The sequence below is a fragment of the Cyprinus carpio genome, chromosome A25 (assembly GCF_018340385.1).
Source record: "Cyprinus carpio isolate SPL01 chromosome A25, ASM1834038v1, whole genome shotgun sequence".
NCBI lineage: Eukaryota > Metazoa > Chordata > Actinopteri > Cypriniformes > Cyprinidae > Cyprinus > Cyprinus carpio.
This window is the reverse complement of record NC_056596.1, coordinates 881681-889444: the sequence shown is the minus strand read 5'-3', so window position 1 is coordinate 889444 and position 7764 is coordinate 881681. Positions and strand designations below refer to the sequence as shown.

The window sequence follows — 7764 nt, the reverse complement described above, 5'->3', positions numbered from 1 at the left end:
TGCAGTGCACTTACAGCTCAAACTGTGGTGAGTATATCTGGAAATTAGATCATGTATAATGTAAAAGTGTTTATGCCCCCCTATATAATGATATTACTTGTAATACGTATCAAATACATCGAAGTGTTTTAGCTGTAAGACGATGGGTAGAGATAATTAATTAGAAAATGGTAACGTTATCTGTTATATCCCTGAACTAACGCCTGAGTCACTAAAGCCATCTAGCGCTGAAAAAAAACAGTTCAAATAAAGTTTAAACTTAAGACGTATGTTTTTAATTATTATATTATTATTGTTTCGGATAATTTAACGTTAAGCTTTTCATCATGAAATTCCATCGATTCGATGCTTTTTTTTTCCCTTCAATTGTGTCATGCGAATTAGTTATGCAGATGTTTATAGTAACTTAATATTTTGCTGTACAAGTTGTTTAATTAATTTGGGAGTAATTAGGCTATCTCCTTTAGCTGTCAGATTTCTACACAGGATGTAAAGAGGCTACTTTTTTATTAATTTAAGCAAAAACAGCCTTTTCTACTACAAGCTCTAGTTTTATATTTGGGGTTCAAGTTTATCACTGAGGTCTATTATAGTATTTAATATTGTGTGATTTCAGGTGTTGTGGAGCTATACTATATGAGGTTATAACATTTTTGTTTTTTTTTTGCTTTTATCTCCTTGCCATGGTCTGAAGAAGCCATATTGTTGTAAGGTATGTTTTTTGTTCATTTATAAATGAGCCGCTAGAACACTTATGTTTTAATATATTACATTAATTAGATTTAAAATATTAATAGATTGAAAGTCATTAATCTGTTTCTTCTGGTTTTCTTGTGTGCTCTTCTGTTATCCTATAATTTTGCACTTATAATTTTGCTAGCAAGGAGAAAATGAATGAATGAAATAATATTTACAGGCCAAGTTGTTGAAATAGTGTTGGTTTTACATTTTGAAATGGCACAATATCAGTTGTTCTGCAATAAGATAAAAACCTGCCAGTTTGGGTGAGCCTATGACTTTTAATCTAGTACCAACTGGAGGACCTGTATGATATCTGCATTATACTAGATATGATGAACACGTAACACAAACTATAATACCTGCCTCATAATGTGTCATGTATAATCAATTATTTGGGCATTACTCTTGTATCCACAGGTTGATGACAAATGAGGTCATGGCCTGTTTCAGTATGAAGTGGGGGAAGGGGAAGCTTGCCTTCACCAAGATCAATCTGTACACTGTTGTCACAGGTAAAACAAAATTAACAAATAATACAAATATTAGCGTCATATCACTGTGACACTCAGGGTTATTTAGTTTCTGTTTTAGTTGGTTTAGTGAAAACCAGTAACCTCGTATTGTAGGTACTCATCTGTCACACAGAAATCGCACAAACGTTCATAAGACTTCTTGCTGATTGGCAGGTCATTCCTGTTGTCAGCCTTTCTTTATTGTTCAGAACTCTAACAATTGTTTTTGCATTCTTAAAGATATGTATTAGACATTAAATGTTAATTTACCTTAAGACACTCTGCAAAAATACTGCAATGTGTCTTTGTTGTCATGGTTTTCTTTTGCTAGATTGTCTGCTTAGTGTTTGTGAATTGCATCACAAGCTGAAATATATTTTGATGACTTATAGCATGTACTTTACATTCATGGCTCTTAAAGCTATGGTAGATTTTTTTGTTTTTCTCAGAAACTGATTAAAACCCAGTCAATAGTTTAAGTGGTCTAAATGTATTCTGTGGAAGGCAAAGAAATAGTTAATGATAAAATACAGTGATTACTGTAGTGCATCATATTCTATACTTATACATTTTCTTATTCAAATATTTCTTACAGAGAGTGTCCAGAAAACATCAAAAGAGACGGGGCAAATATTGCAGCGGCCACCGCCTTTTGTTTAAAATATGCCCCAGCAGAGCCGTCGCAAGGAGGGTGAGAGGCCCTGTGCAAAGTTGACATGCGAGGCCCTCTACAATTTTGCGTGTGTGTGTGTGTGTGTGTGTGTGTGTGGGGGGGGGAGGTTGCTGTAGTAAGGCAAGGCAAGTTTATTTATATAGCAGATTTCGTACACAATGGTAATTCAAAGTGCTTTACATAAAATAAAGTAAAATAATCATGAAGAACAAAACTAAAACAAGCAATTTTAAAACTTTGGAAATGATTTAAAAATTGACTTGAATTTAAAACAGTTAGAAATAGAAAATGATTTTACATAAAATACAGTGAATACGTAAAATACAGTGCAATCAGTTCGGACATCGCACAGTGCTCATTAAATAAATGCACAGCTAAACAGATGAGTTTTGAGTCTAGATTTAAATGTGACTAGTGTTTTAGCACATCTGATCTCTTCTGGAAGCTGATTCTGGAAGCAATGTATTTTGGTCCTAGGTCACTGAGTGACTTCTAGACGAGTAAAAGTACTTTAAAATCAATCCTAAATGTAACTGGAAGCCAGTGTAAGGACCTGAGGACTGGTGTGATATGCTCAGATGTTCTGGTTCTAGTCAGAATCCTGGCAGCAGCGTTCTGGATGAGCTGCATCATTTTTGAAAAAAGATGTGGGAAGTGTGTCAAGATAGCAAGTTCACGATTTTAGTTGCTGCACTATGTCTTCCAAAATGTTGCTATCAATTGCTTCAAAATAGACAGTATCTTTTTGATATTGCAGCCGAATCTGTCTGACCTCTGCATTGCTTGAGTATGTGCTAATCACCTTCCTGATATTGATGATCTTCTCAGAAAAGAAGGAAGCAAACTCATTGCATTTGCAGTCTGACAGCATTTCACTGGGAATCTGACTCTGGGAAACTGATTTCTGTCTGTTTGTTTTCTTACTGACTATTATTGGAGCAATATCATTAATACCATTCTTAACTTCTGAGTTAAAGGAATCAAGGAGAATATCAACAGAGTCCGCAAAAATACTTAGTGTTAAAGATATAGCCTCCATAAATAGTACACTAGTGTTCTCGTTAGGTCTGCACTATTAATCGCATGCAATTGTCATGCGCGTCTCGTCAGTAAAGCTGGTTCTGTGATTAGCGCTTAATGTCCAGAGCCGTAGTTCGCTGACGCAATATCACATTCATAACCGCATGCGATTCATCTGCGATTATGAACGCGATATTGCGCCGCTTGTCAGCAAACTACGGCTCGGTCTATTAAGTGCAGCTACATTTGAAAGCATCTCATTCTGACAGAGACAGATCTAGATTCAGTGGTAGCAGAGATCAATATATCAAAGAAAACACAGAAGTGATCAGATAGTGCTACGTCCTTAATAACAATGGATGAAATGTTTAGAGCCCTACTGATGATTAAATCTAGGGTGTGTCCACCCTTGTGTGTGGGTCCATGCACATGCTGAATCAGGTCAAAAGTGTTTAGAACCGTTATCATTTCTTTTGTAGTTTTGTTTTCTGCATTATCTATGTGAATATTAAAATCCCCTGCAATAGCAAAACAGTCAAACTCTGAGGAAATCATTGATAACATTTCTGTGACCTCTTCAACAAAGGCTGGAGAGTATTTTGGAGGCCTGTAAATAATGATAAACAGAATGCATGGAGCACCTTTCAGCACAATTTCTAGATATTCAAAAGACAAGTACTGACCAAATGACACTTGCTTGCATTGATAGACATCTTTAAATAGAGCAGCTACACCTCCACCCCTCCTAACAGTCCTGCACACACTCATGAAAGTAAAGTTAGGAGGGGCTGCTTCATTGAGGACTGTTGTACTGCAGCTGTCTTCTAGCCATGTTTCATTTAGAAACATAAAATCCAGATTGTTTGTGGTTATAAAGTCATTGATTAGAAAATGATTAATTTTTTAGTGAGCGAATGTTTAAAGATGCTAACTTGATTACAGTGCTTTATGTCATTACATCAATTTTAGTTTAATGCATAATAGGCTGCCGATTAGATGAGTTTGCCCTTCGGCTTGAGATGGACTTAAACTTTCTGTCACATGATAAAATTGAAATAGAGAAAGCTACAGGCACACTGGGTTCCCGCTTGTTCTTTAAACATTTGTGAATGTTGCTGCTATTATAGCGGGGACCCGACACATATCACTGAGAGCTGCTATCAGCTGTTTTCTGTTCACCTACAGCAGATGGAGGGTTTGGGCCCTGGCATTGTGGCAGCGGTCGGAGAGCTCTCACAGGAGCAGGTCCCACAGGCTTTGGTGTTTGGGGGGGGGCCGCTGTTTTCTTGTTGATATCTACGCGCTTGCAACGAATGAGTGTGAGAGTTTAGTCCCAGCATACACCAATTCTACCATTTTCTGTGAAAAGCACAGAAGTGGAGATGCTGGAGAGAGGGATAATGTGTCTGGTGAGATGGGCTGTGTCTCTGGTGTTTCCGGTGACTGTGATATGTTCTCTTGGCTTCCCCGGCTGTCTTCCAGAAAGTCATCCTTGAGTGCTGAGTCTTGTAGCTGTTTTGATACATCACAGTCTGTCTGTGAGGAGCTCTGAGGGCAGGGCTCGGCCGGGATGGTGTCCATCAGCAGTGCTTATTGTGGCTGCATGGTGTTATCAGTTGGGAGTGGTCCACTGATGAACTTTGAGTCTTCAAAGTGTTTGAAAAAAGGTTCACTAAAGTCCTTCTTAAGGAGTTCTGACTGCTCTTTCAGAGTATCATTCTTCCCCACATGGATGATAATTGGATTTGTAGTCTTGTGCTTCATCAGAATATTCTGAAGTTCCCTTGTTCACATCAGAGACCATTGCTTGAGGAAGGCAGCATGTTGTTGTAGTCCTGCTACTGATGTTTCTGATAATAGAGTCACCCACTATCAGAGTCCTGGGCTCGACTGCGCTCTGAGCTGAATGTCGTTGTCTGCTCGACCTTGAGCACCTGTTAGTAGCGGTGTTAGCTGCTGGCTGATCCAATAGATGTTTAATCACATTTGGGGATTCCTCACCCGCATTCATTAATGCTTCAAATCTGTTCTCAAGATGTATAGGGGGTGGTAGAATACTGGTATTCACAAGCCTTGTCATAGTCGAATCTGGGGTAGAGGATGCTACAGCAGCAATACGAGAAACTCGTGACAATCTGATGTCTCGTGTTCCTTTGGGTCTCGCTCCCTGTTTGTGCCATCGATTAGTGTGGCGATCAGTTTTGGCTTGTTCCTCTACACTTGGTATAAAAACTGTTGAGATTCAGAAGATTCATGGGACTCACCGGCTGTATGCTGAGAGGGTCCATGACGATGGTCTGCTGAATGTTCCGTCTGTTTTGAAAGTCCGGCAAGTAACTTTGTTTCAAGAATCACAATCCTTTGTAGAAGTTTGCAGCAGTTCATGCAACAAGTGGATCCAACAGGAGGCATTTTCTCTCTCTTCTCTTTGAATGTAGGCAGTTGTTATCCCATCTCCGGAATGTAAGCTGCTGGCAGTGGGAGGCAAAGTCTTCATTTGTAGTATTATTCCAGTCCCAAAGTTTTTAGTTTTAGTGTTTGTGCCAAAAATCTTTTGTTTGAGCACTGTGCTGATCTTCTGAAGTAAAAAATCTTAGAAAAATCAGAGAAAAGTACAGAAATAAGAAGCAAAGCGGAGAACAGTAAGCTAGAACGTCCGAACGGTAGCGAAGCCGGAACCGTAACAAACTAAACTTTAACATGCATCTGTCCGATTGTGATGCCTTGCTTACTGACATGCTTGCGCACAAATCACGGCCACACACTAGCTCATAAAGGATCTACAATCATAATAATAATAATAATAAGTTAATAAGAATGCTTAAATTAGTTCTAGGCTTGTAGACAGTTATATATAAAGAGTTCAGATGGAAAAGCCTCTAAGTGCGATCCAACATTTTCTTCTAAAATAATTATTTTCTCATCCTCCTATGTTTATGTTCAGTTATTTCACTTTAATGGGAAAGAAAAGAAACTGTTCATTGCTATTAAAGTGAAATTACTGAACCTACACATGGGAGCCTGATAAAATTTGTATTTTTTAGAAGAAAATTTCAAACGGCACTAGGTTTTTGCAGCTGAACTTTTCACATAAAATCAATTTGCACTATTGCACTCTCACTCTTATTCGTATGTTTAATAGTCGAAAACGCAAACATCTATTGTCACATTTATTTATGTTTTACATGAATCATTAACCTATCGCATATTTTCAATTCAAAAGGGCGGAATTTCATAAAAGGTTGAGTAGTTTGCATCACTAGATTAATGTCGGTGGCTGAACATTTCTATCATAAAACAGTTCTGTAATACTGTAGGCTACTGCTTACATTTTTCCACAAACTCTAGTCATGATGCGCTTTCTACCGTCTCGTCTTGAACAGGAGCGCTTCACAAAAATTAACCAAAGCTCAGTGAATACATGGCTCACAGACGTGACAAATATATCTATAGAAAGCTTTAAATGACTACTAAACGAAATACAACAAATCAGAAACAAAAACTCATTCATTATAATCATAATCCGTAAAGATTAACTTTTTTCTAAAGGCGCGTAAAATGAAGAGGTTGCGAGTCAGGATTGGCAACATCATCCTTGCGACACCAACTCAGAAAACACTATTTATTAGTAAATAATTCAATATCTCATTCCTGTTTCCCCCATGACTCATTTATGGTAATAATTTTTTTGCCGATGCTTTGTGTCAAGCTTAAGCCTATTGCGTGCATTTGAAAGCAGAACACTGCGCTGCTGCGGGACACTTAACACTGTTCACCCACTGTTTACAGTCACGGTAGCACGGTCTTGTGTTGTTTCCCCCAGCTCAGCAATTTTTTTTCATCACTAATTGATGGATGTCTAAAATATAAAAATAAGGAGAAGCCTTAAACAGGCCTGAGGCCGGCCCGCATCTGAACTATGATGTGAAAATTGGTCCCATACCAACAAAAAGGTGTAAAAAAAGTCAGGGTGAAATGCAGGGCTCTAGACCAGACTAAAAGTTAAACTTTATAACTTTTTGTCGTCCTAACAACAAACAGTTTTACTCATTCTTATACTCAGAGTCTTATACTGTCTATCTGCTATGACTATTTTAGTCTTCCAAAAGACAAGATGGGTGGAAAAACAGTAATAAAAATTAGATATAAACGACATAAAATGCAGGCCAGGATCGAGGCCCTCTAGAGGTGCGAGGCCCTGTGCAGTTGCACACTTGGCACAGCCCTTGCGACAGTACTGTGCACCAGACAGGGTGGGTGGAGGTGGCAGGAAAAAAAAAAAGCTGTTAATAAAATGTATCTTAATGTTTTCAAAACTATTCAGTTCAAATAAGGTTGATGTTAAAATGTAATTATTTTGAAAATGTTCTGTTCCATGTTAAATGTAAATGATAGAACAATTGAATAAATAAATCATATTTGTTATAACCCAGTTCATCTCTTAGTCATTTTTCTGATAAAACCCACAAACATTTGTGGATTCCATTTTCAGATTAAGTTAAACTATTCTTTTTGCTAATGTCTTAAAGGGTTAGTTCACCCAAAAATGAAAATTGTCATTAATGACTCACCCTCATGTCATTCCAAACCCGCAATACAAACTTAAATCACCGTAAAATATTTTAAGATATTTTAGATTTAGTCCGAGAGCTTTCTGTTCCTCCATTGAAAGTGTATGTACGGTATACTGTCCGTTGTTAGAAAGGTAATAAAAACATCATCAAAGTTGCTGACATATGATGCTGCGGATGTGTTTTCTGGTGCGCCCAATAACACATCAGCAGCATCACTGCAGTGTTCTGAACGCGCTCAGAACAG

The 7764-nt window shown here is 37.8% G+C and overlaps 1 long non-coding RNA gene across 1 annotated transcript; it reads left to right on the top strand.

The window, feature by feature from the left end:
* Positions 1-662: 662 nt before the first annotated feature.
* LOC122135521 lies at positions 663-2041 on the top strand. The gene is made up of 3 exons (XR_006153561.1): positions 663-712; positions 1159-1253; positions 1849-2041. It is a non-coding gene; the product is annotated as an uncharacterized LOC122135521 (long non-coding RNA).
* The last annotated feature ends 5723 nt before the right edge of the window (positions 2042-7764 follow it).